Below are 22,415 nucleotides of genomic sequence, written 5' to 3'. Positions count from 1 at the left end.
CCTCTGGCATCCTGACACTGCTGGGTAAATCCTATATATCTCTAAATAAGCCCTTAGTTTACATCCTGACAGGAATTCAACAATGTGGCAGAGAAAGGGCAGTGTTCCTCCCCCGGCAGAGGATGAACATGCAGATCAGCCCAAGGGACCATTCAAATGCTTGTTAGGATCACATGAACCAGAGCCAGGCATTAAGGGGTGATTAACAGTGAGCCTGCTTGGCTGTATCTGGAGGCTTTGCTCCTGTCACTTCCAGGAGCTGCCTCTCAGCAGGGGGACACAAGGGCCTTTTCCTCCCCTCAGAAGTCTGGAGAATTTTGCAAACTGATAGGAAAATAGAAACCGTAATAGACTTTTTTTTGTGGTTAGGGAAGCCCAGTCAGATGGGTGGGGTATTATATTATTATTATTATTATTATTATTATTATTATTATTTACTTTCTCCTACTGAAAAAGATAACAGTAACATAAATCAATAAATAACAAGTCAACTCCATTTTATTTTGTCAAGAGTATAAGTTTTTACTTCTCCCTCATGTATGCAAACTGATAAAGTATGCAAGTATGCATACTTTACTTTTCCCTCAAGTATGCAAACTCTGACAAAGCCATTTCCTGTTCCCGGGGAGATGACATTGCAGGCTAGGCACAAGCCAGACCCACGCGCAAGGAGGGGGTAGCCCTGGCGCCACTGGAGTCCTCAGCCGTATCATCCCTTGGACTGACCAATGCAGTTGGTCCAGGGGCATGGCTTGGGCTATTTAAATTGCCCGCGGTCGAGGACTTGCCCCCTTTTGCTTCCTGCTTGTGCAGTCCTCACTTTGCTCCACCCACTGGGTGCCATTGCTCCACCCTCCACTGGTATGTTGCCCCAGAAGGTTGCCCATGTAGAAATGTCACCCTCAGGCTGAGGGAAGGCAGAGAAGTCAGGAGGAGGCAAAGTCAGAGTAAATGACCGACAGAGCCAATGAAGAATAGCTTTGTCCTCATCTTCCTCCCTACTGAGGGCAACACTGAGACTAAGCAGGAGGAAGCCAACAGGCAGGGCCACCACCTGGGTTGGTTGTAGAAGGAGGCAGGCAGCCTGAGGTTGGTGGAGCAGCCCTTATCTTTGCTGAAAAGCGCCCCACAGTGCAACTACGAAGGTATCCGTCTCTAAGTGGCTGTTCTCCTCCTCACATTACAATTGCTGTCTGAGCAGCTTTCCTCCACGAGGGAATCCAGAGCCACCATCGCAAGGTAAATCTAGATCTGGCATGGGAGGAAGAAGAACTGCTACAGTGAATTTCTGTGTGGAAACTTCTGGCAAGGAAGGGACAGTACCCTCACCCCTTGTCCCCCTCCACCTTCTCTTCTCCAAAACACCCTCCCCATTGCAAACCTTACATTCAGCTACACTGTGATGTGGACTTGCCTGGATGCCACAGGAAACAAGGAATCCTGTGCAGAAAAGTGAACTGAGGAGCTGCACTTCACTTGGTCCTTTCTTCACCAGCCCGCTTGATTTCCATGCTGACCATGGAGGAAGTTAAGCCCCTTCTTCCACATTCAGAAGGGAAAGGCAGAGGAACTTAAGAATGGAAGAGTCCTGGATCAAGCCAATGGCCATCTACTCCAACATCCCATTTCCACAGTGACTAAGCAGATGCCCATGGGAAGCCTTCAAGCAAGAGAAGTCTCCTCACCTATAATCCTCCTTCCTGCTTCAGTGTAGTAGCCACTGATAGCTTTGTCCTCCATGAGTTTGTCCAATCATCTTTTAAAGGCATCCAAAGAGAAACAAAGAGATCCACCTTACCTCTTCTTTCCCACTGCATTTCCATGCTGGCCACAGAGGAAGGCTAGACTGTTTCACTGTATACGGGAGGGAAACCAAGTGGGGCAATAGATGCTTCATCTGCTGGCATGTTTGGTAGAAACTTTTTTTAAAAAAGAAGAAGAAAAAAACACATTGCATGGAATTTTTTCCTAATCTTTTATACAAGTTGTGTGGTTCTTCATTTGCAAGTGATCCAGCTCATATCGCAACTCACCGCTAATATTTTGCTGTGTCATTGTAATGATTTTATTGAAATGTGTTCTTTTTCATTTTACGGCATGCCTTTGGCTGTTAATTTTTGTAAGGGGCTTTTTTGCAGTGAAGAACTCTGACAGAATAACAACTACTACAACTTAAGGGCATGAATGACTTGTGACCCAGCACACATAAAGGGCAAATGTTACATTCAAATCTAGCGTAACGTATTGCTCACCCCTCAAAGGTGAAACACAAATGAGCAGAACTTTGTGTGGTATACAGGCGACTCCCCATTTGAGCACGTTCAGCACACTGGTTTTTGGCATTGCAAGGGGCGGGGCTGTGGCAGAATGGGGTGGGCACATGGATGTACCGCCGATGCACGTTTGGAATGCGAAACCTGCATAAATTGGGAGTTGCCTATATGCATTCCTTTGATTTGGTACATCTAAAATATTGTCTGAGTACAATTAACATTGTATGCATTTAGCATTAGAACATTTTTCAGTTTAAGAAAGAATGGGGAACCTGGGCTTCTCTTGATGTTGCTGGACTCCCAACTTCTATCACTCCAGCCGACACAACCAATTTTATTTAATTAAGTTTGTATCCTGCCTTTCCTCCCCAAAGAGCCCGGGGTGCCAAGCATCAATATGCTTTAAAATAAAATAAAAACCTATCTAAAACATTTTTTAAAAAATTAAAAACCATCCTAAAATATTTGAAAGCAACACACACCCTAACAGAGCTACTAATTTCAAGGTTGCCGTGGCCAAGATGTATCAGGAACATCTTTAGATTTCTCCAGAAAGTCAGTAACAAGGGAGACAGACATATCTCAGCAGGGAGAGCATTTCACAAATGGGAATTCACCAATGAACAGGCCTTGTCACAAGTCCACACCCACCAAGCAGCAACCAGAGGCAGCACCACCACCAAGACCTCCCCTGCCAACTCTGGCAATCAGTCATGGAATTTGAAGTCCATTGACATGTGGAGGCAGACTCCTCATCATTGCCTCCACCTCCCAATTTTCAAAGGACATTTTACATTGTTAAATACCAGTTTTATTCCCTAATGTTTGTGTTAACTGCGCAGTCCTTCATCTTCAAAGAACTTCAAGTACAGTTTTGTGAAACATTTTTCTGACCTGTGGATTTAAATTTTAAAAGAGCGTGGTTTATTTTGCTTTGTATAGGTTGGCTTCTTTTTGGACAGGTTGTATAGATTGGATTCTTTTTATAGTATAAAGTTCTTAGTATGTGCGTTCTTTCTAAAGGGAATATTCCAGGCCTGAGATTTTGAATGCTTAATCTTGGGATCCTAGGACAGTTCTCCTATCTGTATTTGAGGTTATCACTATATTATTGATGGGGACCATGCATAATTAACGGACCACTGTGTGGCATTATATTCCCAAGAGCCAAATGAAAAGGGACAGGAGACAGCAGCAGAGAGACAATTGTTTTATCCCCAGAACAAAACTTGCACAGTGGCAGAAAAGCAAACGGCATGCCTGTTTTGTCAGCCCCAGACTCTATAATGAGGCTGACTGCAGTTCAGCAACACTCTGCATCTGTGGCTCTTTGAAATTTAATTTGTAAGGCTCTTTCAAGCCCAGAGTAACTTCACCTGGTCACAGGACTACAGTGATCCTTGTCTGATGAACCTAGATGTGGAAGCAAGTCACTTTAAGGATATTTGAATCTGCCTTAAGGTCAAAAACCCTATCAACTTTCTCCCAAATCCCACAAGCAGGAACCCCAGTCCTACCATGACTTTCACCTTGGGAAAATGTGGGAACTAAAGTTTTGCTTAAACTACTTTATCAGAAGATTTTCATAATAATATACAACATTACAAATCTGTATCACCCTTCCCAAACTATTTTAAACAGTGAAACCCTATATAGTTAGGGTTGCCTTTTTAAAAACAAAACAAAACAAAACAAAACAAAAACAAAGCCAAGCCAAACTTTTCTTCTTTTTGCAAGCTGCTAGACATGGCAAATCCGGCAGGCAGGCAGGCAGGGCGTAGAAGCAACGCTGAGCACTTCGCACCTTGGGGAGTGCAAGCTTAAGAGCTGGGGGGGGGATGATAATCAATTGGAGAAAATGGAGAGAGAGAGAGAGAGAGAGAGAGAGAGAGAGAGAGAGAGAGACTCGTTCTAAAGGGCATAGCTGTCAACCTTCCCTTTTTTGCGGGAAATTCCCTTATTCCAGTGCCGTTTCCCGCTGCTTCCTGCTGCTATCCTGGATTATTAGATATCCCATACTGTCCCCGGGGCAGGTGAGGCTGCTGATCCCTTATTTTCAAGGCTGATCCCTTACAGTTGTACCTCCGGTTAAGTACTTAATTCGTTCAGGAGGTCCATTCTTAACCTGAAACTGTTATTAACCTGAAGCACCACTTTAGCTAAGGGGGCCTCCTGCTGCTGCTGTGCTGCCACTGCACGATGTCTGTTCTCATCCTGAAGCAAAGTTCCTAACCCGAGGTACTATTTCTGGGTTAGCGGAGTCTGTAACCTGAAGGGTCTGTAACCCGAGGTACCACTGTATTTTCCAATCTGAAAGTTGACAGCTATGTCTAAAGGGGCAGGGGAGGATTTCTCACCACCTTCCCACCATCCTGAAGCGCTGCCTCCAAAACAGCTGCAGAATCTTTTCCTGCCCCAAAGGCAACTCACAAGGGAAACTGTTACCGTACGTTGTGGGTGAACATATCAGACGACACAGCGATTCTTCAAACAGCTCTTGTTTATTCAGAGCCAGAACAGAACTGAACTGAAGGGCTCAGTCAGCCTGCTTATATAGAGCTCCAGTACAACGTTACTGTAGCAACGTTCTAAAACTATCCAATCACTGAACGTCACTTTCGATCCCTTATTTGCATAACTATCTACAGTAGCCCCCTGCTGGCCCAGGGTGAGAACTTCAGTACATAACAGAAACATCCCGCCTTTCCTCTACCTTGAAATCTTGCAATGGCCAAAGGAATGAAAGAGAACCAGAAAGGGGGGGGGGCTTTCCCTGACCTTACAGGAGAGCCAGGCCTCAGCTGATCTGCCCCATCTCAGCATGCACCATAGAGAAAGGAAAAGGGTTAGAGCGATCCTTGCATGCACACTTTGTGGTTCTGCTTGCCAAGCAAGTCTTTGTCCAGAGAGCAGGTGCGTCCATGTTGTTGTTGAGTCGTTTAGTCATGTCTGACTCTTTGTCACCCCATGGACCAGAGCATGCCAGGCACTCCTGTCTTCTACTGCCTCCCACAGTCCATAGGTGCGTCCATAGATATAGGGAAAAGGGAAAAGTGATACCTGCGCACCCGCACTTCCTGGTTCAGTTTGCAAAAACTGAGACATTTTGCCTATTTTTTAAAAAAATCCTCCCAGATGGTGATTTCACCCTTGGAATCCCGGACACGTCCAGGATAAACTGGACATAAGGAAACCCTAAAAGTACTTGAACAGGGAGCTTCCTATAGAGGTGAGTGGGAGGAGGAAGCCACGGCAGGCCTGATGGAGTAAGCCTGGCTCTTTGCTCTAAAGCTCTTCCTGTTTGAGTTCACCTGAAGTACCTAAGTTTCACAATATAAGGTTGAATCCTGTTATGTACCAAGCTTGGGTCCTAGAACAATAGGCAGGTAGGGTCCTTTCACACAACCTTTTTTTACGGCCAAACATACCAGAAGTGGGAACCATTTCTCTAAAAAGCCATTAATGAAATTGGTGGGAAAAGCAGACCTGTTTTGAATATATATTCCCATGTGCCTGCTCATAACACCAACATTTACTGCCTGGAGGAACATGAGGACTTTAGCCGTGGAACTCTTCTCATTTTGGGTACAACTCACCATTGGTGTGGAAAGCTAAACCTCCCTCTTTCTCTAGCAATAATAATATGGAAGACTTGTGCAAATGAGAATGAAGAGGAACACAAACTTTGGCAAAAGGAATGCAGACTGACAGCAAGTGATGCAGAACCTGAGGGGCATTTGAGGAGCACGTTGCTAAAACATAAAGCCCAACAACAACAAAAATGCTTAAATAAAGATGATCCTAGCAGCGGGAAAAGTGCTGTTGCACTCGGGTCCTGCAAGCAGGTTTCCCTTGAGCATCTGGGTTGGCCATTGTGAGAAAAGACTTCTGAACTAGATGGGCCACTGGCCTGATCCAGGAGACTCTTCTTATGTTCTTATTAAGGCAGCCAGAGGCAAAGGAGGACAGGTTTAATAACTCTGTAGAATATACAAGACACACCTGCTGAAATCCCCCCTACTGCACAACTATTTGAGGTGTGCTGGCCTGTTTAGCATCTGACTATCTTTTTGTGCGGCCCTGCACTGCAGAACGCTTAAGCCAGCCAATCTTCAGAGCCCAGTCATTTCAACATCTTACTTACCAGAATCTTGAGATTATTTGTTGCTTAACTACCCATTCATAAAATATTATCTGACCATTACTGAGGCTGAAATTGGCAAGCTTACAAATCATATGCATGCATGAACACTGATTTAATTGGTATATGTTTCCTTAAAAAACCCCCAAAGTAAATGAATTTGTCTGCATTCTTAATATGTCAAGTGTCTATGGAGAGTTCTAAGCTTGCTGTTCCAGAGGGGGAGCATCCAGGACAAAACATCTCTTTGTTCCTGAACAACTGTGCAATTAACCATTCAGTCTGACACTGACACTCAAGTAGGACAATCATTTCAACAGGAACATTGGCAACAGCATAAAGCCTCCAAGAATTCCCTTTCAGAGTAAAAGCTCTTAAGCCTGCTTTGATATTCTGGACCAACAAACCAGCAAAGCATCGAAATGAAGTGAGCTTGGCTGTGGGCTGATGTGTTGGTGTTAATTCTCCGAAAGACAGGGAGGGGGAGACACCATTTGTTTTCAGTTTCTGCAACTGCTAAGACTTTGAAAGTGCAATTATGCCATCATGGTAGAGGCAGTTACTGAGGGAAGTGGTACTTCCCAGCAAGATGGCTATATTTCCAAATGTTGGATGGGGCCAAAGGCAAAAAAATGGACATAGCTAAATTATCTCTCTCAGTAACTCAAACACCCATTCCTGCTTTCTCTTACCCTCCCCACCCTTTGTTTCTTCGATATTTTCTCATTTTCTCTTCCTTTTTTGGTCTCCCCAGCTGTCTGCTGTCCTCAGCCATTGGATTTTTATGATTAGTTCATATTGGTGCCAACAGAATTTTTTCCTAAGCTTAATTGCCTCTTGTGGGGCAATTGGAGGGGGGGGGGGAGGCACAGGGCACATGAAGAGGAAGTTTAACTCTTTCCTCCCCAACTGAAACCCCACCACTAATTGCCGCCACTCAGCAATTAGGCTTTGAAGAAAAGGCTCCCATTAGCAGCAATAAAACATTTTTTTTCAAAGGTTCATTGCCAAACAAGGGCTGTTTGTTTGTTTGTTTTTGTGGAGGTGGGGGGTAATGCAGTGCATAGAAAAGTAAAGCTTCTCAGCTACCACTCCCTGAAAATCCTTGACAAGCAGCAATTGGGCTTGTGATGGGGATGGATGAGGCTTTTTCATGTCTCCTAAATCTAATTGCAGATGGGGCAATTTGCAGAGGGAGACTGCAGTCTGAAGGAAGGAGAGGCTTAACCATTCCCTCCCACTCTCTTAAAAATGATCCTTAGGCTTAGAAAATTACTGCCAACACCATCATTTTGATTTTTTATCATCAGCATACAACAATTTAAAATACAATATTAAAATCAGTTACAACAAGCTACAATCAAGAGAATAGGGTAGGTTTAAAATATCTCAGGTGTCAAAAGCCAAGGTGAGTTTTCTTCAGCATATGACAAAAACTACATAATTTAAGTGTCAAACACATAGCTAAGGGGCTGGCACAGAGAATGTCCACTGCAGAAGGTAGCCTACTAAGAGCTACCCTCCCCCGCTCTTAACACCTGAAAGGTTTAGTAGGGAAGGAGGCAGTATTTCAGATATTTGGGGCCTCTTATGTACTGAAGTTCTCACCCTGGGCCAGCAGGGGGATACTGTAGATAGTTATGCAATGAAGGATCGAAAAGTGACGTTCAGTGATTGGATAGTTTTGTATGCAAATGAAGGATCGAAAAGTGACGTTCAGTGATTGGATAGTTTTAGAAAATGGCAACAGTTGCATTGTTCTGGAGCTCTATATAAGCAGGCTGACTGAGCTCCTCAGCCTAGTTCTGTTCTGGCATCTGAATAAAGAAGAGCTGTTTAAAGAATCGCTGTGTCGTCTGACATGTTCGCCCACAACTTAACAGGGCCCATGCCCCAACACTAGTGTGAGCAGCTTAAATTGGGCCAAGAAATGAGCGAGCATCCAGAATGGGACCTATGCAAAGCATCAGGCTCAGGAGCAATCACCCTTCTTCCGATATTGGAAGCCTGTAAAAAGGCCTGCATAACTCCAAGATGAACATAGTCATGTATGGGAGACCACCCCAGGTGCTCATAAAGTCCCCTTTTCTGTGGCCTGCCTGCCTGGTGTTCAAAAATGGGGATGTTGTCATGTACGCGGCAGGCCTCTGAACATGCCTCCACTGGTAAGGTAACAAAATTGTGGGTGGCATGCTGTATGGTGAATCATGTGGAAAAAGAAGGGCGCATGTGCGGAAAGGGTGGGAGAGTGCAATACATTCCTTGTTGTGTCACACCATGCGTCCTGTTGTGGATGAAATTTAGCACAACATGATCAGAAAGGCACAGGGGGATGTCACAAGAGGTGCTGCAGTGTACGGAAGTGCTAGTAAAACTCATGCAATAAGCCCCATGTCTGAATGTAGCCTGAGAGTTGATTGTAGGATGTTATTTTTATTTACGGTATATATTTTACTGATAATACCATCACCCTTTGGTTTCAATACTATTTAATACACGGCCACCTTCCTCTGAATTTAGGACATGATCTAGCACCTCTTCAAATACAGGTCAGGCCAAGCATAGAGGTTACTGGTGTACTGGGGGGTGGGGTGGGGACTGCCTCATGACATCTCCTGGGCTTTAACTGAAAAAAAGTTCTCTTTTAAAAATGAACATCTGTCAAGGGCCCAGTAGAGTAACACCCCCAACTTCTTATCCACACAGGAAGGTTTAGCCAGGGACATCATTTAAAGAAATGCAGGCACCCAGGAATGGTGCAGAATGAAGTAAAGGGCGTTCACAAAATCTCTCAGCTGCCTCAAAAGTAAAGCACAACAGAAGTAAAAACCACCCAGAATAATGTCATTGAAATTTTCTTGCCCCTTTGATGATTTTCAAATGCAACACCCTGCCCCCACTAATTAATGGATGGTCGGGAAAAATAGAGTGATTCTGGTGTGTGTGTGTGTGTGTGTGTGTGTGTGTGCGCGCATCAGCAACACAGAGAGATGGGCTTCATTCTCCCTCATCTGCTTTTAATGAACTTGATTTTGCACATCAAGGCTATTTTTATAATTGTTTTGATTTACAATTCTTTTTCAAGGAAGTTGTTTGTGCAGCTTGCCTGCCTGAGGTTGCTTTTGATATGGTTCTTCCCCCCACCCCACCCCACCCCCAATGAGTTGTTTGATTTATTTCATGGTGGGCTTTATTCCCTATGTAACATTTTGACATTGAGTCTTGCAAAGAGGAGATTGACACTGGATAGGTTTAAAACATTTTTGAACACTTCAAGGAAGCAACATTTCAGATGTTCGGTTGAATCACTTTTGTTTTGAGTGCTGGAAGGCGTTTTAAAAAGCAGGGGGCATAACACATTTGAGTTTAATTTTTACAACTCAGTTTTCAGAGTATTTTATTAACTTTGTTCATATTCACAGATTTGGAAGGCTTCCTCCCTAAACCTATATATACTGAGAATGTTCTGGCCAAGACTACATACTTCACAGGCTCCATTTCAACAATGTGGTTGTTCCTATGCCTGTTCTGCTATGGAGGTGAGCCATGCAGATATGGCTTGTCCAAGAGTATCTACAACACAGTTGGGTAGCACTGATATAATCCAGCTTTTGGGGGCTGGGCTCTCAACTCATGGCTTATCATTGGAATAATTGCTGATTTTCCTCAGAAAGGGCCATGATTGATAGGGCAATTAAAACATTAGTCTAGCCATCCTGGAACTGCCCATAAACAAAGCAGGTCTCAGGAATCTCAGTGGGTGCTTATGTCAGATGATGTGGTTAAATTCAAGGTGATGCCCACTTCCTTTGTGGGTGCATTAACATTATGGTTGCTAGCCATGCAACCAGCAGTGTCTGAGCACTCACTTGTGCATAAGTCCTTCTTCCCAAGTGTGACTTGTTTAGTCGTGTCCGACTCTTCGTGACCCCATGGACCAGAGCACGCCAGGCACTCCTGTCTTCCACTGCCTCCCATACTTTGGTCAAACTCAGGCTGGTAGCTTCGAGAACACTGTCCAACCATCTCGTCCTCTGTCGCCCCTTCTCCTTGTGCCCTCAATCTTTCCCAACATCAGGGTCTTTTCCAGGGAGTCTTCTCTTCTCATGAGGTGGCCAAAGTATCGGAGCCTCAGCTTCAGGAGCTGTCCTTCCAGTGAGCACTCAGGGCTGATTTCCTTCAGAATGGAGAGGTTTGATCTTCTTGCAGTCCATGGGACTCTCAAGAGTCTCCTCCAGCACTATAATTCAAAAGCATCAATTCTTCAGCAATCAGCCTTCTTTATTGTCCAGCTCTCACTTCCATACATCACTACTGGGGAAACCATAGATTTAACTATACAGACCCTTGTCAGCAAGTGTGACTACTATCACTTTATCAAAATTTCTCTATGTTGTGGTCACAGTCACAGTGCTGCCCTTCCCTGTGCAGAGGCTAAGGTGTTTGCTAAGGAGCAAACTTGACAAGACCTTGCTCTGGGATAAAAATGCCCACAACTTTATTGATTTCAGATGTAAGTGGGATTTGTTTTGCCCCCTCAGGTGCCCAGGATTGGGCAGTTTGAATTAGTGTATTTGGTGGGCAATCCCACCCTGCAATGTGGCCAGTCAGGTGGTCTGCAATGGTTGGCTGCATACTTGAGTTCTGGCATCTGGGAATGGTGGTCATCCCACAAGGGGCTGCTACCACTACCCACCCAGAATAGGGTAAGCAGCCACTATGAGCTTACTAGGTGGTCAAGCCATTGCCCTTCAGCAATGGCTTGATCACCTAGTAACTATTCTGTCAATTTTGGCTATCTCAGTTTCTCGTTTTTCCATTCATAAATTCAGTTCTCTACATTTCTGCACCAATTCATGATGTTTTTAAAGTAAAAAACTCTTGAAACTCCACCAGCAGATTTACAAGCATATTTATTTCCTAAGGGAAATAAGCATTCATATGCACACTTCAAAATGCATGCAGATCTATGCACTCTTGAACACATTACTTGGGCTGGAGAACTGCACTGCAAAGAAATGCAGTTTTTGAACCACAGTGGCATTTTGCTTGGTTGGTTGTTTTAGGAAGTGCAGCTTGGATAAGTTAATATTTGAATATGAACGGAATTTCTCCTAAATTCCTGCTTTCAGCCTCAACCATACATCTGCAATATGGGCATAACAACAGCCTACATCACTGGACCTATGTAAGGATTCTTTTGAAAACTTGTGTTGAGGTAGGAAACCTTTAAATGTTGTTGGACTGCAATTCCCATTACCCCTAGGCAGGAGGGCTAATGGTCAGGAACCTTTGCAGGGCTATATTTTTCCCACCCATGATTTATATTAAGTGGCTGGAATAGTCTAAAATGCTAAGTATTGTTATACATCTTTGGTTACTGTTATGTAGTGTAGTTTCACCCTGGGCCAACAGGGGGATACTGTATATAGTTTTCACTCAGGTCTGTAGATAGTTTTCACTCAGGTCCGCGCCAGTTATTTTAGGCGGGAACTCTGGGCTGTTGTGGTTACAATGTTGACAGCCGGCTGTCTATAAATACAGGCCGGCTGAGCTGTTCGCAGTCAGTTCTACTCCAGCTTACCAAATAAAGAGCTACTTGAAGAAATCGCTGTGCCGGCTGCTATGTCAACCCACGACTTAACACTGGCGACGAGGATGGGATGGATGGACATCAGAGCACAGCCAGATGCGGCCAGCCTCTGAACTGAGCTGAATCACTGAGCTGAATCACAGAGCGAAATCACTGAGCGAAATCACTGGGCAGAACCAATTCAGAGCTGACTGTTCTGGCTAGAGCACTGTGTTCCATCCATCGCCCTTCACGCCGGCATCGGAATCATGGCTTCACTTGTGCCTCTACCGCCGTTTGCGCCAGCCTCTGAATCATGGGACTCCTACCTCGCTCGGTTCGACTGCTACCTCCAAGCCAACGAGCTGACAGCAGTATCAAAGGATCGGAAGCGGGGCCTATTCCTCAGCCTCTGTGGGCCTGAGGTGTTTGAGACGGCCCGAGCGTTGGTTGCGCCTGAAGCAGTCCAGGCAACACCATGGGACACGATCCAAGAGAAGCTCCGCAACCACTACGCACCAAAGCCGTCCAAGATTGCTGCCCGCCATGCGTTCTACCACCGGAACCAGGCAGAGGGGGAGTCAATCAACAACTACACCACCGCCCTGCGACAGGGTGCAATGCACTGTGAGTTCCGAGACTTAGACGATGCCCTGATGGATCGAATCGTCTGCGGGGTCCGGGACATCCATCTGCAACGGCGTCTCCTAGCCAAGCCAGACCTCACGCTACAGAAAGCCATTGAGGAGGCTGTGGCCTCAGAAGCTGCTGAACGCTCCGCCCAGGAGATCCGCAAGTCCAGCAGCCCGCGTCTTGCTAGGGAGCCAGTTCCGGTGCATCATGAAGAGGCCAGCAGTGAGGAGGCATCCTCCAGTGAAGACGATGACGTGCACCAGACAAAGCGGGAGCGCAGGAAGTTCCAACAGAAGTCCAAGGGCCAACCGGAATGTGCTGGCTGCGGAGGCAACCATTCCCGTGCCAAGTGTCGATTCAGAGACGCCATCTGTAGGAAGTGTTCCAGAAGGGGCCACATCGCTAAGGTCTGCCGATCGGCTCCGTCTGACACCCCCCCTTCATCGACTCGCAAGTCCAAGTCTTCACTCCAGTCTGCCAAGGAAAGTTGTTTCGCTCTCACCAACTGCCGCTGCCCGTCTGGAACCACGATTGGCCAAACCGACTCGCCTACGCGACGCAAGCTGAACGTCACGGTACTCATTGAAGGAGCTCCATGTGACATGGAGATCGACACCGGGTCTGCCCTGTCCATCGTGTCATGGAGCACCATCAAAAGACTGGTACCCAGAGTGTCCAAAAGGCAACTCGACTCTCACCGCGTACACCTGAGAGACTACCAGGGAAACGACATTCCCGTGGTAGGCGTTGGCCGGTTCCGGATCGCCTTCAAGGATTTTTCGGGCCTGCTCCGGTTGGTGGTGGTCGAAGGTCAGCGGCCAAGCCTCCTAGGGCTAGACTGGTTTGATGCCCTCGGCCTGGAAGTCACCGGCATCAACTGCATCTCTAACGCAGAGACTGAGGGTCTGGTCAAAGACTTTGCCGAGGTTTTTGACGGCACCTTGGGCCAATATACAGGTACGCCCATCTCCTTTAGCCTTGATCCACAAGTAGCCCCCATCAAGCTAAAGCCACGCCGGGTTCCCTTTGCTCTCAAGGCTAAGGTGGATGAACAACTGGACAAACTGATCGCCCAAGGAGTTTTGGAGCCGGTTGACCATGCAAAGTGGGAAACCCCCATCGTCACGCCTGTCAAGCCAGATGGGTCGGTGAGAATCTGCGCTGACTACAAGTGCACGATCAACAAGGCACTTCAGCAGCACGCTTATCCGGTTCCTGTTGTCCAACACCTGCTGCATTCCCTGGGTGAGGGTAAGGTCTTCGCTAAGCTGGACCTTGCCCAAGCCTATCAACAACTGCCAGTCGATGATGCCACTGCTGAAGCCCAGACGATCGTCACCCACCGGGGGGCTTTCCGTTGCCGCCGGTTGCAGTTCGGGGTGAGTGTGGCTCCTGGCATCTTCCAAAGCCTTATGGAGCGTCTCCTGCAAGGGCTTCCGGGCGTGGTACCATATTTTGATGACGTCTTGGTGTCTGCAGACTCACACCAGCAGCTGTTCGAGCGCCTCCGTGCCGTGCTGACCAGGTTCCAGGAGGCCGGGCTCAAGGTAAAGAGGGAGAAGTGCCAGATCGCCGTTCCACAGGTAGAGTTCCTGGGCTATCTTATCGATGCCTCCGGTCTTCATCCAACCACATCCAAGATCCGCGCTATCCAGCAGGCCCCCACCCCAAAGAACAAAACGGAGTTGCAGGCATTCCTGGGGCTGCTGAACTTTTATAACATGTTCCTGCCCCACAAAGCCACAGTGGCTGAGCCTCTTCACCGACTCCTTAGCACTAAGACGCCTTGGGCCTGGGGTCATCGGGAGACGGCGGCCTTCAACACGGTCAAGGCTCTCCTTTCTTCAGACAGTGTGCTGGTACAGTACAGTGAATCCAGGCCGCTGGTCCTTGCCTGCGACGCCTCACCTTTTGGCATCGGTGCTGTCCTTAGTCACCGTTTTCCAGATGGAAGAGAAGCACCGCTCGCCTACTTTTCCAGGACACTATCTCCGACGGAACGGAATTACAGCCAGCTCGACAAGGAGGCATTGGCACTTGTGGCTGGAGTGAAGAGGTTCCATGAATACCTCTATGGCAGGACTTTTGACCTCATCACTGACCACAAGCCACTCCTGGGCCTCCTCGCCGGTGATCGTCCAACTCCACCGGTCCTCTCACCACGCATGCTGCGATGGACTGTTTTCCTGGCTGCCTACCACTACCGGCTCATCCATCGCCCGGGAAAATCGATGGGCCATGCCGACGCCCTCAGCCGTTGCCCTCTTCCAGCATTTGTGGAAGACCCGGCTCCAGCTTCATCGCTCCTTCTGATTGAGGATCTTCTGGCAGCGCCTGTATCGGCTGCCACTGTGGCCTCCGCATCTGCCCAGGATCGCACCATCAGCCGGGTGCTCAACTGGGTGTGGAGGGGGTGGCCACAAGGGCCTTTTGCATCGGAGTTCCAGCCCTTCGCAACCAGACAACATGAACTCTCAGCTCATCGCGGCTGTCTGCTGTGGGGAGACCGCGTTGTGATTCCCCAGGGACTCCGTCAGCGCGTCCTGGAGGCTCTGCACGTTGGCCACCCGGGAATTGTCAAAATGAAGGCGTTGGCTCGGTGTTACGTCTGGTGGCCTAATATGGACGATGCCATCACTGCCTGGGTGTCCGCCTGTCAAGCGTGCCAGGAGTCGAGGCCTGCACCACCGGCAGCTAAGGGACACACCTGGGAGACGCCAAAGACACCCTGGTCGAGGGTGCACATCGATCTGGCTGGCCCCTTTCACGGCCGGACCTTTATGGTAGTGGTGGACGCCTATTCCAAATGGCTGGAGGTCGCCCTGATGCCCTCCACCACTACCGAAGCTGTCATCCGGGTGCTGCGAGGCCTGTTTGCAACGCATGGGTGTCCTGATGTCCTTGTCTCTGACAACGGACCGCAGTTCACGTCAGGCACGTTTGAGCGGTATCTTTTGGGACTGGGCATCCGCCATGCCCTAACGGCACCCTTTCATCCATCCAGCAACGGGCAAGCGGAAAGAATGGTGCGCTCGACAAAAGAGGCACTGGCGCGCCTGGACCGGGGAGACTGGCATGAGCGGGTCGCCGAATACTTGTTCGTGCAACACATCACCCCTCATGCGGCCACAGGGAGGAGTCCTGCTGAACTGCTTATGGGCCGCCGCCTCAGGTCACCGCTCGACCGGCTACACCCAGACTTTGCCGTGGCTGAACCCCCAGGCTGTGCCAACGCACCACGGTCATTTGTCCCAGGAAACCAGGTCTTTGCCCGGAACTATGTGGGGGACATCCCTTGGGTGCCAGCCACAGTAGTGGGAGTCACTGGACCTCGCTCGTACCAGGTGGCACTCGAAGACGGACGCTTGTGGCGGCGGCACATAGACCAGCTTAGGCGCAGGGTTGGGGACTTGGACACTACCGAGGTGCCCCCAACTGCGCTTGCGGCTCCAGAAGAGACACGTACAGATGGCGAGGCCCCACCTACACCTCCCTCGCAAACTGCCAGCGTGGAGCCGAACCAAGCCGTTTCAGAACAGACTCAGACCACTCCACTTGCGGAGGCTCCACCAACAGCAGCGGATCCAGGGGAGTTGGTTCCAACGCCACCTAGGGTCGCACCACAGCCTCCGCGAGAACTGTGTGGCCCTCCGGACTTGGCTACCAGTCCCCGGCGGTCTGGCAGAGTTTCCAAGCGCCCAACTTATTTAAAGGACTATGTTGTTGGACAGGTATCACTGTTGGTCTAAGTATGGGAAATGTAACCGATATGCTTTTGTGCCTAATTGAACCATTACGCGTAGTGCTGTATATAAGGAAACCATTACGATTGTAACTAACGCCTTATCTCGGTGGGGAGGGGTGTTATGTAGTGTAGTTTCACCCTGGGCCAACAGGGGGATACTGTATATAGTTTTCACTCAGGTCTGTAGATAGTTTTCACTCAGGTCCGCGCCAGTTATTTTAGGCGGGAACTCTGGGCTGTTGTGGTTACAATGTTGACAGCCGGCTGCCTATAAATACAGGCCGGCTGAGCTGTTCGCAGTCAGTTCTACTCCAGCTTACCAAATAAAGAGCTACTTGAAGAAATCGCTGTGCCGGCTGCTATGTCAACCCACGACTTAACAGTTACCATATAGCAGAGACCTTCATCCTTAAACTTTCTGCTGTGATGGCTTGTGAACCATCAGGTATGCTTATGATTTAGTATTTTAATGGCATTTAAAATGGAGTGGTATTTTAAAATGAATTGTATTGTTGTTGTTGTTGTTGTTGTTGTTATATTTTATGTATTTGAAAGTCTTTTCATACTTATGAGAACAATTTAAATAAATAATTATGTATTTCACCCTAATTGGCTTTTACTGGTTCTTTCTGCCATTTTAGATGCTATGATATCTATTATTTTCCTTTACTTCATATCCCACCTTCCTTGTGCTTACCTGTTCCAACCGTGAGTAACTGTAGAAAACATGACAGTAAATGAAAACACCCTGCACTTAAAATGATTGATTCTTTTCTATTGAATTATCACAGAATATTTGCGTCACTCAAGCAAACAGAACACCTCAGCTCATTTTCTGGCGATTACAATTCAATTTAACTGCTATTATTATACACAGGGTAGTAGCTTTACCTCAGATATATTGTGCAATCTATTTAGAAAAGCATGTAATATGCATGTTCTCTCTTAGCAGAGTTAGTATGTTTAATTTAAATCAGTCAAGAAGGACTGGAAAGGTGAAAGAGAAGAAAAAGTATCTCAACTATATAAATTTAGAAGAGAAGTAAATAATACATCTTGTCATTTAAAGGTAAAGGTAAAGGTAAAGGGACCCCTGACCATTAGGTCCAGTCGTGGCTGACTCTGGGGTTGCGGTGCTCATCTCGCTTTATTGGCCGAGGGAGCTGGCGTTTGTCCGCAGACAGCTTCCGGGTCATGTGGCCAGCATGACTAAGCCGCTTCTGGCAAACAAGAACAGCGCACGGAAACGCCGTTTACTTTCCCGCTGGAGTGATACCTATTTATCTACTTGCACTTTGACGTGCTTTCGATCTGCTAGGTTGGCAGGAGCTGGGACCGAGCAACGGGAGCTCACCCTGTCGCGGGGATTCGAACCCCCGACCTTCTGATCAGCAAGTCCTAGGCTCTGTGGTTTAACCCACAGCGCCACCCTTTATCTTGTCATTTAGTGAGACTCAAATGTGTATATACCCCATCGCTGAGTATGATGTAAAATCAGTTGTGTAGGGTGGAACACCCACAATTTGCCACCTACCGGTAATTTGTAAGTAGCAAATTGGGATCATTGTTTCAGGGAATGCAATTTTACCCTGACATGATTTCAGAGGCTTACAATGAGATTTCCTTCCTTCCTTCCTTCCTTCCTTCCTTCCTTCCTTCCTTCCTTCTTCTGTAGCATGGCATCAGAGCAGTGTTCTGACAGCATCTTTCCCAAAGGCATTGTGGGAAGGATGGTGGTGGCCAGAGAAATGAAGGAAGAGAGAAAATTGAACTATAGATAAATATAGAGGAACGTTTCACAAGGATTTCATCCAAGGGTGTGCATAAAACCACTGTATAGTAAACAGTAAAATGCCTTCATTATTCACTTATACCAACACATTTCCCCCCTGCAAATGCCCAAGGACAATGCACATTGTCTCCCCATCAGACTGCCATTCCTCTTTTATTTTAGTCAGCTGTATTCAGATAAACACTACATTAGGAGTCATGTAGCAGCTTTTTCCAGCCCGTGCAATATTCTCATGTGCTCTGAGAATAAGGAATCCATATTGTTTGTGTCTTTTTCGAGGAAGGAATAGGTTTTGATGTCATAAGCCAATATTCCTGCTAACCCAAATGGAAGCTGCCACTGTGCAAACCACAGTGTGGCTGCCGTTATCTGAAATCAGCTTGCAGGGTCGGGGGTGTGGGGGTGTGAGACAGCAATAGTGTTCATGCAGAAGTTAAGGAAACCTATCTTGTCCCTTTAGATTCCTCACAAAAGGCTCTTGAAAATAAAAACAACGGCTGAAGGAGGGGCAGGGGTGGTGAGGGGCGGAGGCAGAGGCTGCCTCCTCATGGATGAGGCTTATTATCTGTATTTGAAATGGCACCAGGATTTGAAGTCAGTCTCCTTGTCAGGTCAAGAGCTGTGTGAGTCTTTCTGCATCTCAGTCATTTCAACTTTATGGCATCGCAGAGAAAAGAAGCAGGAAGGCCAGTCTCCTGGCAGTCACGCAGAGAGGCTCCGCAGGCAGACTTCTGGAGTTCCTCCAGTCATTACACACTTGGAAAGGGCTCTCCACAAAGGTATTTTGTGCATGGATAGTCTGGAGGAATAGCTTTCTGGACCAACTGGTGTGTAGCTAATTCTAAAAAGTCAGTTTACCATAACAATTATTTTATGGGCTGAGGAGCAGATCTCATTAAAGTGCGAAGGGAATCGTAAATTAGAACAGAGGCAAACACATTAATATGTTGAATGCAACCTCCTCATAACAGGAATGTTACAAATGGCAACAAGAAAACACATTCATCTTATTCCTGTAGGCGCCCCTCCCCCATTATTAAAATTAATGGCTAATGCCAATTTTGGGGGGCTTGTTTTCAGTTTGATTGCGTGTGAGGCCACATAGCAATTATTAAGAGGCTGTACTACAGTTGCTACTTTTGCATTCTGTGTCTTGGCCTCTGTTCATCTCACAAGAAAGCCGTTGACCTAAGGTCCTTCCCTCGCACTGCTTGTTCCTGATTCCGTGCATTTTAGCATGTGAACACAGGCCACAAGCTCTGGAACTGTATCTATTTACTCCAACTGGCTCCTAAAATTCCTATAGCTACGTCTAAATTGGGACTTAAAGCTTTTCTCTTTTATTTCTCCATTAGCTGTGATTCCTTATAAATTGCTTCCTTTTAGTAAATTCACACCACACGACTAGCTTACAACTGCATTAAAATCTCTTTGATCCCCACATTTGGATTGTTGAAATAATGCTACCACTTGCGAGAAGACTATAGACTATTTTCATTTGCTAAAATGAATAGGTTGTTGTTAACTGCTTAGAGGTTCTATTTGCAATTAAGAGGTATACCAATAAAATAAAATAAAATAAAATAAACATAACTTTTAAAACAATTATTGGAAGATGGATGTCTCTAGGCTGTTGGGCTTGGGCCAGGGAAATCTGAATTCTGTGCTCAGAAAGACTATTAGAGAGATGGAATAGGTACCAAAAATGGCAAATAAGCTGAACAAGGGTTTCCTAGGAGGAAACTGTGAAATGTATTGAGCTTATCTATTTATTTACACTTAGACAAAAAGTTGACTAAAGAGAGGGTGCAATCAATGTCCATAAAATTACAACTAGCAGAAACTAGCAAGGGGCATATCTCGCCTCTCCCCAATGAAATTAATTGTCAGAAGTTCAGGACAGAGAAAATGTGAAGTGCATTATTAATTTATGAATTTCTATACAAAATATGTGGTGATGGCCTGTAGGTTAGGTGGCTTTCAACAGAAAAAGAAAAAAGATGAGAGCTCTTTCAAAGGCTATTAGCCTTTATGGGTTGAGTGAAACCTTCACATCCATAGGTAGCATACCTGAGATTAGCAGATGCTGTAAACAAATAACATGCAAGGGTTTTAGCTCTGCTTCTGCACTCTTCCTGTTGAAAACAGAATGTAGGAGTCAATGGACTTTGATTTGACCCAACAAAGTCACTCTTTTCTTATTTGTTTCCGCCTGGATGCAAAAAGAACCTGGTTGACTTTTCAAAGTATTGAGGTATTCTGCTGTTATTCATGCTTAGAATATATTTGATAACTTTTAGTGCATGTTCAAAATAACAAAATATTGCGTGGCAATCATTTCCAACACAGTTAAAAAAACAAAGTCTCTTTCAACCAGTCCTCCCCTCCTTCCCTCTCCATGTAACATGTTATCTCTAGCTTTTTCTTCTTCTGGAAGAGTATTTTCTTTTCTTAATTGTAAGAAGCAAATGAAGCCTGACTTCTATTTTGCTTCCTTCCTCAACAGTGATCATGCTTGCTGACCCCGGTTACCAGCAGAGACACTGCTGAGCGAGGCTGTCACTGCTTTCCGAATGGTGTGCTGGCACTGGAGTTATTGTCTTAGCAGCAGGGGGGTTCCCCTGACTTGGGGGAAGATCACAAGCCAGCCCCTTCATCTGGCAGATTTGAAGGAAGCAACTAAAAACTACTGCTGTGATTTTGTACCACAGCTGATTCAGACAGCAGAATGCAAATTTACAGGGCTTCAACGATCACTTTTTGTTCCAGCCAAATGCTTGCAACAATCGGTTCTCCTCTTTTTCACTGCGCTCTCTGATGCCCTAGCATTTAGTTTTCTATTCTCCTTTGTATGCAAATATGTTGATTCAATAAATTTATAATGCAGGTGTCACACAAAGCATTAGGAGATGCATAAAAACAAGCCCGTTTGCTTTCTAATGACATTTTTGCTTTCAAGGCAAGGTATTCCCTGAACATCTAATGCAGAGTTTCAAAGATCCTTTATTGAGTTTCAAAGATCCTTTATTGGATCCCACTCCACCATTTGGGGGTCTTCAAGTTCTGGGCCCCAATCATTAAAGATCACCTCTTCCCATATGCACCTGTCTGGACACTGTGTTTGCCATACAAGGCTATCTGTTCCTGTTGACCCATCTCCAAAAAAGCATGGAGGGTGAAGATCAGAGAACGGGCATTCTCTTTAACAGCATCCAGTCTTTGGAATGGCAGTACAAATCTTGCTATCATTTTGGCACAGGTGTCATGAACTGGCTGGACACAGAGGAATGGTGGGAAGCACCAGCTGGGGACCCTGGAAGGGAAGAAGGCTCAGAGCCCAAGAATTCGTGGTAGGATGATGATGAGAGGTCAGAGGGAGAAGCCTGGGGGGAGGTGGCCTTGGAAGCTGAAGAGGTAACAGGTTTTAGTGAGCAGTGAGAGTCTGTGGCAGAGAGAAGTCCAGAATCAAAGACAGAAGCAGAGGAGAAGGGCGACCAAAAGGCAGGGGTGAGTCAGGCTGGTGAAGAAGACTGGGTGTCTTCCCTTTCTGCTGTGACAAGCTCCCCTCCCCCTGATCTCGAAGGACTAGGAGAGGTATAAAACAAGAGAAACAAAGACAGGTTCACTGGCATAGTCTCAGTTTGCTAGGCAAGGCTCTGCAGCAGGAGGAGACTGAGGGAGCTGTGGAAGGTGGGGACCTTCAGCTCCACAACTGCCTCATAGGGGCAAGACCTACTAAGGAGATTTGTTGTGCTCATTAGGCTTGGCACTCCTAAGCAGACCTTGTTTCTTCAAATAAAAAGTTAACTTCACATACTCTGTGTGATTTATTGTCGATCCACTTCTGACACCAGGAAAAAATGTTTTCTCTTCTCCACGGAATATGGGTAGCTTAAATATATTGTAACTGTTACTCAATCTGGACTTTAGGGTGTGTGTTTTATAACTGGTAATATTCAGTGGGCTCGCAAGTTCTACTAACTTTACATCCATGATTGCAACCTTATGCAGATGGTGGGCGGGGCAGGGGGAGAGAGAATGAATGAATGAATGAATGGAGGAGGGGAGAGATCTGCTGTTCTTCAATCTCCATTTATTTATTTCCTACCTACCCCCACACCCAGCAGGTTTTCCTCGCTTAGCATCTCAGAGGCCACAAGGAAGGTCACAGTTCCTGGGTCCTCCCGTGACCGTCTCAGAGCCCAGTAAGCAGCCCCCCACCACACGGAATGTGTGAGTCCTGATTTTGTGTGATTTTG

This window comes from Podarcis liolepis (genome assembly GCF_965112155.1).
Source record: "Podarcis liolepis genome assembly, chromosome: 4".
NCBI lineage: Eukaryota > Metazoa > Chordata > Lepidosauria > Squamata > Lacertidae > Podarcis > Podarcis liolepis.
This window is presented reverse-complemented; position numbering follows the sequence as displayed.